This window comes from Pan troglodytes, chromosome 1, assembly GCF_028858775.2.
Source record: "Pan troglodytes isolate AG18354 chromosome 1, NHGRI_mPanTro3-v2.0_pri, whole genome shotgun sequence".
Lineage (NCBI taxonomy): Eukaryota > Metazoa > Chordata > Mammalia > Primates > Hominidae > Pan > Pan troglodytes.
The window spans coordinates 57,999,423-58,007,278 of NC_072398.2; the positions used below are offsets into that span (position 1 = coordinate 57,999,423).

The 7,856-nt window shown below is 31.9% G+C and overlaps 1 pseudogene; it reads left to right on the top strand.

Annotated features, from left to right (window-relative positions):
• Positions 1–3,866: 3,866 nt before the first annotated feature.
• LOC107973793 (small integral membrane protein 15-like) lies at positions 3,867–4,133 on the top strand (annotated as a pseudogene).
• The last annotated feature ends 3,723 nt before the right edge of the window (positions 4,134–7,856 follow it).

Consider the following 7,856-nt stretch of genomic DNA (forward strand, 5'->3'; position numbering starts at 1 on the left):
GGTAATAAAAACAATATGTATTATTATTGTCTAATTCTCCTGAAAAAATAGAATTAGAGGTAACAAAATGGACAGATTCAAATATAATAACCCATGTAAGCATTGAAAATGATTAAATATAAAAATATTAAAATAAATAAAATATGTTATTATTTAAAGCAAAAATTAATTTTAATTTAATATTAATTGTTAATACTGAATGTTAAAATACTGAAGGCTGTTTCACCCCCTTAGATGAGTATTTTAACTCGGGAACAATTCTTATCTAAGGAACAGTTCAAGGATATTCACTTTCCCAAATTTGATTAGACACTGTACTGGAGAGTCTAGCCAAGTGCAATAACAATGTTAATTAACTAAAATCTAAGAATTGAAAAGTAAACCATATATCTGTCTTCACTCAGAAAAGATATGCATGCCTGCACAAAATATCTAAAAGCTACCTACAAGTAAATGTTTAGATTAAATATATATATTTAATAAGATTACTCTATTTGAGATCAATGTAAAAAAAGCAACTGCATTTGTAAATATCAACAATTCTTCCAATTATTAATTATATTATAGAAAGTTTTTCTTCTCTTGCCTAAATTCAAGCTCTTCACCTTTCCAGGATAGAAAGTGCCTGGGGATTGGGGGATGTTCCTCATCACCGATGCCTGGCTTTGTGGAAGCAGGATTTCCAGACATTCCAAAGTCTTACCCAAACTACATACTCCCAGGAGAGGAGGATGAGGAAGCATGGTTATCTTGGGAATTTGGTCCTGGACACCCACTTTGGGTGACTTGGGTGATAGACTTCAAAAACAACTAGCCACTCTTTTGGTTTCCCAGGGCAGGGACTCTGATGCTCTCTCTCCTCTGCTACTTAGACCTGCCTTCTCTGGCCTTGGGCTCAAATTTTTCTCATTTTTAATTCAAAAATTTAAAAAAAATCAGAAGAGGAAAAGAAAAAAAAAAGATGGCTTTATTTTTCCCTGTCTATGGTATGTGTGCCCTTGTAGTTTGCTGGGCTCCTTGTACCTAAGGTAGTCCAGGTGAGTGCTATGGCTTCTAATACTAGACCTTGTCTGAGACAACCTATTAAATTCTCTTGGGAGTTCTTCAGTCTGGGGCTCTGCAGCCCTTGGTGTACCTCCCTTTCTTGACTGTTGTGAGATCACTGAAGATAGCATCCCCAAAGTAAACATGGTTTTGTATTGGTAAGAGCAAAATAAAAGAGCAACAATAAATGTAATTTGCACTGATTAAAGAGAAAATGGTTTCTCAACTGTAAATGCCCTTGACATTCAATGAACTATTTGAATCTTTCTCTCTCCAATTACATTATAGATTAAGAGCATAATGAACATTTTCTGAATTAAAGAATCATTAATACTCATTGCTGATTATAATGTGCTAAATGCTCTAAAATATCACCTCAGATACCATTTATAACAACCTTAGGAGACATTTAGTACCATTATTATCACCATAAAAGTAGAAAATAAGGCATAGAAAAACAAATAAATTACCCAGCCATTCCATGAACACTTACTGAGCACCTACTGTTTGCTGGATATGGTTCTTGGTGTTGGAATGCAGAGTGGAACAATCAGAAGTGGCTTCTCCTTTGGTATCACTTTCAGCTTTAACATGTGGCAATTCAGAGTTTCAGCACAGGCAGGTGGCTTCGCCCATGCCAGCGTGGAGCTACTAGGCTATCCTTTGCACACTGCTGCATGCCCTGATCCTCTGTTATGAGAAATAAAGAATATGAAGTCAGCACAGTGCTCTGGTGGATCACATAATCAAGCTAATCAACAAAGAAAGACTGCCTTACAGAAAGTTTCCATCACCTCTTTGAAAGCTTTGGTAGATTTCTACTTAGATTACGTGAGTTCTTGCTGATTATGAGACACATGACTGGACAAATTATTCAATCTTTCAGAGTCTATTTTACATTTGGAAAAAAGGGGAAAAACAAAACCTACCCTACCTAGTGTTTTGGTCCTTTCAGAAGTAGGGTTTATTGATATGTTTATATAAATGCACACATGGGTCAAACTTCATACACCCTCTCTCCCAAGTTAATTTTACCTTATGTTAAAATACAGAATGAAAAGGTTTACAATGTATCCATTTATTTTTTTAGGGAGAATTACACACATTTCCAAGATTACTTGTGTAATTTTTAAAAGATTATTTGTACAAATGTAAAATACTTTTGAAGAGTCACACTCACCAAAATAATTAGATTTTTTAAAAACACATTTTATATATGAGAATGAGTTCACGTCATAAAAAAGAAGCAGGATTTGACAGTTCATTTTTTGGACATAAAAACCCAGTTACTGATAATTCATTAGGAATGAAGCTTTGGTTAAACAGAGCCATTCGTTGTTAATAGCCTGTGGTGCAATAAGACTTGCCATGAACAGGTGATGATTACAGTACTTAGCACTTCTGGAGAGTAAAAGTACAGTGACTGTAATCATTCTAAAAATTACTTCATAAGTGTCACACTGTTAATTACAGTTCAAAGAATTAGCATCTCGTTGAAGTTATAGGTGTAGCTTTGAGGAATTGGTATTACAGGAAATGCATTTAAAGAAACTTTAATCACAACATAAAATGTTCTCCGACTGGCTTTAGGTACTCTTGTACAGTAAGTCACACCTGGTGTTTACTAAAAGTGAAAAAGTATAAAAAGCAATTGATACTGTTTTTTCTTCAGTAGAACATGAAAAACAGTATTATTTTAACTTGTGGACATTGTAGTTCTCAAAAGAAAGTAAAAGTGTGGGAACTTTAATGAATTTTTATGTTTCAGTAATATTGAAGGTGTTGCTCAGTTATAAAAGTTGGGTATGATTTATAATCAGTATGTAAATGAAATACAAAATTACCTAGGAAAATTAAATGACATTAATTTGTTTTTTTTAAAAGTAGACTAAGTGAGGATAAAGTCTAAAGGAGGATACAGTTTGTGAAGAGATTTTGTGAAAACCATTTAATGCATGCTGACTATTGTCTAAGAGGCATTTTAAGTACTGAATTTCTGAAAGTACTGGAATTTTATTGGATTTTTGATATGGAACTTAGTGTTCTGAAAAAAGTAATGGCAAGAAGGCTCATAAGCAGACATGTATTTTATTTAATATGCAATACATGAAGTATTTAAAATCAATGCGAAAGAGTTACTTTTTTCTTAAAACAGTGTTGGGGCAATTGGCTAACATTTGAGGAAAAATATATGGAATAAAATATAAAAGCAATCATCTAATCATAAATACAAGTAACAGAATAAAAATAAGTAAACAATAGTTTTTAAAGTATTTTTATTAGAAATGATACCAATGTGGAATCAATTGAGAAATGAACATATCTAGCTCTGTACAACCTAAACATTCTATTATATTGTTTTTATAATAAAAATAAATTAACAAAATATAAACAAGGTATGGATTGATATTATCTTACCAAATGTAGAAACATCATAACATACTTTTAATAAAATCTGTTAATTGGGATTCTGAGTCCCTGGCCTGGGCCAGAGATAGGAAACGCAGGTTGCAGTTGCTGCCATGATTTTGCCTGGGTGCCCAGCTGAGACAGTTACTGCCTTGCTTTGGAGACTCTATGCTCTGTGATTGCTGCCCAGCTGTGAGACCAGGGACTTACACTTGCCAAAGCTGAGGGTAAGAGGTAAATGTAGTCCTTGGGGTCTGTGGCTCCAGTAGGATTTAAACCTTTACTTTAGAGATACAGTAGAACTAAAGAAAACAAACAACCAAGCATCATGAAATTGTGATTAGCTCACGAACCATCCTAGAATAAAGTTAGGGATCACTACTCAAGCATATTGTCCTAAAACCCATTCAAAGATGTTTGATATAATGGCTTGGGATGAATATATTGTGGAATGGGCTGCAAAGATTTCAAGTAGCTTCCTCACAACGGCTATTTTGGCCCTCATTTCACTGGTCCTAGCAAGTGCTTTATGTCCTGGAAACTGAAGAAGATGATTGTGGAGCCGGGAAAACAGCAAAAGAAGAAACAGGAGTCAAGAAAATATCGCCAAAGTCAAACCACTTAAAAAGGATAGGGGAAAGAATAAGAGGAAAATTATTTGGAAAATTATCATCTTTTGAAGGAACCTCTATGGTTTCTTTGTTGGATTTCATAACAGTTATTATTTAGTAAATAAAATTTGACCATATGGGAGAATCACATTAGTGCTGACCTCAATAATATAATAACATTTAGGCTTGGATATAGACGTTTGTTGGTGTCTGTTCACAGTTATTTTAAGATTGCATTTAATAAGCTACACATTCTTTGTAACTGACTTAGTCATTTGCCATTTTGCAGCTTAAGTACTTAAATGAAAACATCCTGTGGAGAAAACTGACTATATATTTTGAACTCTATTGAAATAATGGTTTAAAATGAAGTCCTGTTCTGGACAAAGAAGTTTATGAATGTCAAAGTAAGAATTGTGCTCTCTGAAGTAAAAGTGTGATTTGGCTTAAAAAGAAACACAATATATAAATTACATCTTTTATTATTATTATTATTTCTTATTTCTTGGAATAGAATCATTTCTGGTTTTCTCAAAGAAAATAATATCAATCAATGAGCGCATTAATTTTCTGAATTTTTCCTATTTTAGCCTTTTAGATAAATGGTAATTGCAAAGATATTCTGCATTTTAACTTAATTTTGTAAAAAGGTCTCATTACCTTGATTATGTAGAATATCACCTACAATTGTTGTACTTATGAAATGTCATTTTCTTAGAGTTGACTTGCTAGGAAAAGAAACACTAATTCAAAGCTTGCAGTAAAAACGACAAATGTGGTAGCTCCTTGGAACCGGTTTATTCTTGCTTGGACTGAGTAGAAATGTGAAGTAGTTAAAATGTCTCATCAGACACTTTGCTAATGATATCATACCACTTTTGTTTTTTATTCTATTCTTTTTTAATTCATGTGGTAATGATATACTACACTTTTTGATCAAACAGGTTCAAGGTGAAAATTAAAATTTTAAATTTCTCTTAAGGAAATTTTAAAAGAGTAAGTTAAGTCACCCTTCATAAGTGGTAAAGAAAGTCTTAAAATTTGGGAAAAACATGTTGGGAATAGTAATTTGTTGCAAAAGGTAAATTATTTCCAAACCACAATAAGCTGGAATTAGAAGTAAAAGCTAAAGGGCATCTTCAGTTAAATAGTATAAATAGAAGTTATTGTTATTAAACATGGCTTTTATAAATAATGGTCCAGTAATTTTAATCACTATCAATATTTAATAGCTTATTAATGTTTTCTCCACCTCTGATAATGAATTTAAAGTTACAAAATTGTCCAAAAGCTCTAATTTAAAAGTAAAGCTAGACATTATGATACATGTTATACTTTTCTATAAAGAGAGGAAAACAGTGTTAATCTATACGAAAAACTCATTTCCAAACAATATGAAAACAGAAAATCACATTGTATCACCAAAGAATAAATTTAAACAGTAAATAGGACAAATAATGGCATTTAAACCAATATTAAATTACTTACATATTGAACTATAACAAAATGTGTATATTTGGAAGTAATATTGAAAATTGTGAAATGATTATATATAGAGAAGGGTCTGCTGAAGCAAGACTACTGGTGGGAAAACAAATTCTTAGATTACAATTGTTAACAATAGGTATTTCCTTGTTATTAAAAATGTCTCTTTGAGACATATACACTAAAAAAAATAGCAGTCACCCAAGTAAATATTTATGTAAAACAAGTTATTTAAATTAAACTTATAATAGTACATATACATTATGTAATAATATGAAGTCATTAAAAGGCTACTTATGATAGCGGCTATGGAAATATATGAATACACATAGGAAAAGAGAAAAGCTAATACAAGAAGAATGGACTGAAAATAAATTGATGATAGTTGTCTATATATAATATGATTATATTTAATTTTTATTCCATCTTTTGTCTTTTCTAAAAACAAATTTCAGTGGGAATATACAATTTACACATTTTAATTTTAATTTTCATAGAGTAGTTCATTTTTTATTAAAACAAATTTAAAGGTAGCAGAATTTATCATCTACCCCAACACAGTTGTCTCTCCAGGGGTAACCACTATTCTAAACTTGGAATTTTTCTTTCTGATATTTCTCTTAATTTAAATACATGAATTTTTTCCAATAATGACATATAGTTTGGTTCTGTTTATTGCATGTAATTTATTAACGCATTTGTTGAGCACTTATATTTCAAGAAAGAAAACTTGAAGAAAAAAATAGAGAAGAAAGTTCATAACCTTGTGTACCTTAAATCTTAGTGAACTAAAAACACAAACTAAAAAGTTAAAAATTAAATATATAGCGTGTTAAGTGGTGTTCAGCACTATAGAAAAAGGAATAGCAAAGTCAGAGATTCAATTACGGCATTTTGTGTTTCTGTGTGTGCAAGTTCCTGTGCGTGCACATGCATGAAACATTCTCTTTTAATACAGGGGTAAGGCAAGGCTTCATTATCTAATGATTTTTTATCTTAAGCCTGAAGAAAAGTGGGGAGCAACTTTTGTGATGAGCTGAAAGGATGGCTCTACCAGATTATAGAGTGGTTAGTGAAAATGCCTGAGGTTAAAGCATGCTTGGTTGCAATGCATTAAGAAGTTCAGTGTGGCTAAAGTAGTAATGGATCAAATCAAAAGGGGTTACGTGACACATCATGTAGGTCTTTATGAGCAACCAAATTTGTGTATTGTGTAAAGGAGTAATGTGAGCTGACATTTACTTCAAAGATTCCTGTGACTGCTTTCTTAAGAATAGATAATACAGATATGTTTATAGTTGACCCTTGAATAATGATATTTGTATTGTGCAGATCGATTTATACAGAGATTTTTTCAATAAATATATTGGAAACAATTTGGGAGATTTGCAACAACTTGAAAAATCTCACAGATTAACTATGTAGCCATAGTTATCAAGAAAATGAAGAAAATGTTAGGTATGTCATGAATGTAAAAATATACGTAAATACTATTCTATCATTTTATATATTCAAGTTGTAGAAATATATTACAAAAAGTTAAAATTTATCAAAATGTAAACACACAAACACTTTCTGTACAAGGCACCATTTGAAGTTAAGAAGAATATGAAGAAGCATAAAGATGCAGTATTAAACCATAACTAGATAAAATTAAATGTGTTACATGCTATACTACTGTAATAATTTCCTAGCCACCTCCTGCTGCTATTGTGGTGAGTTCAAGTGTTTTGCGTATCTACTTAAAAAGCCATGTGATGCTAATTATCTCCATGTGAGCAGTTTATCTCTCTAGTAAACTGAGTATTGCAGTAAAAAGTGATCTACTGTAAACCTTGAATTACACCATGGAACCCATGGGAAGTGCCAGTAGTGATACTGGAAGTGCTCCCAAAAAGCAGAGAAAAGTCATGACATTGTAAGAAAAAGTTAAATTACTTGATATGTACTGTAAATTTAGGTCTGCAGCTGTGGTTGTCTGACCTTAAAAGATAAATTAATCCAGCATAAGGACCGTTGTAAAAGAAAAAGAAATTTGTAAAGCTGTTGCTGCAGCTACACCAGAAGACACAAAAACCTTGCACTTTATGCAAAATACCTTATCTTTCATTAAAAATGCAGGTTTTATGTGGGTATAGGATTGCTGTGTGACAGGCATACCTATTGATACTAACCTAATTGTAGAAAAAGTGAGGTAATTATACGACAACTTAAAGTGAAAGAAAGGCAATAGATCTAAAGCTGGAGAATTTAATGCCAGCAAAGGGTGGTTTGATAATTTTAGAAAAAGGTTTGGCTTAAAAAATG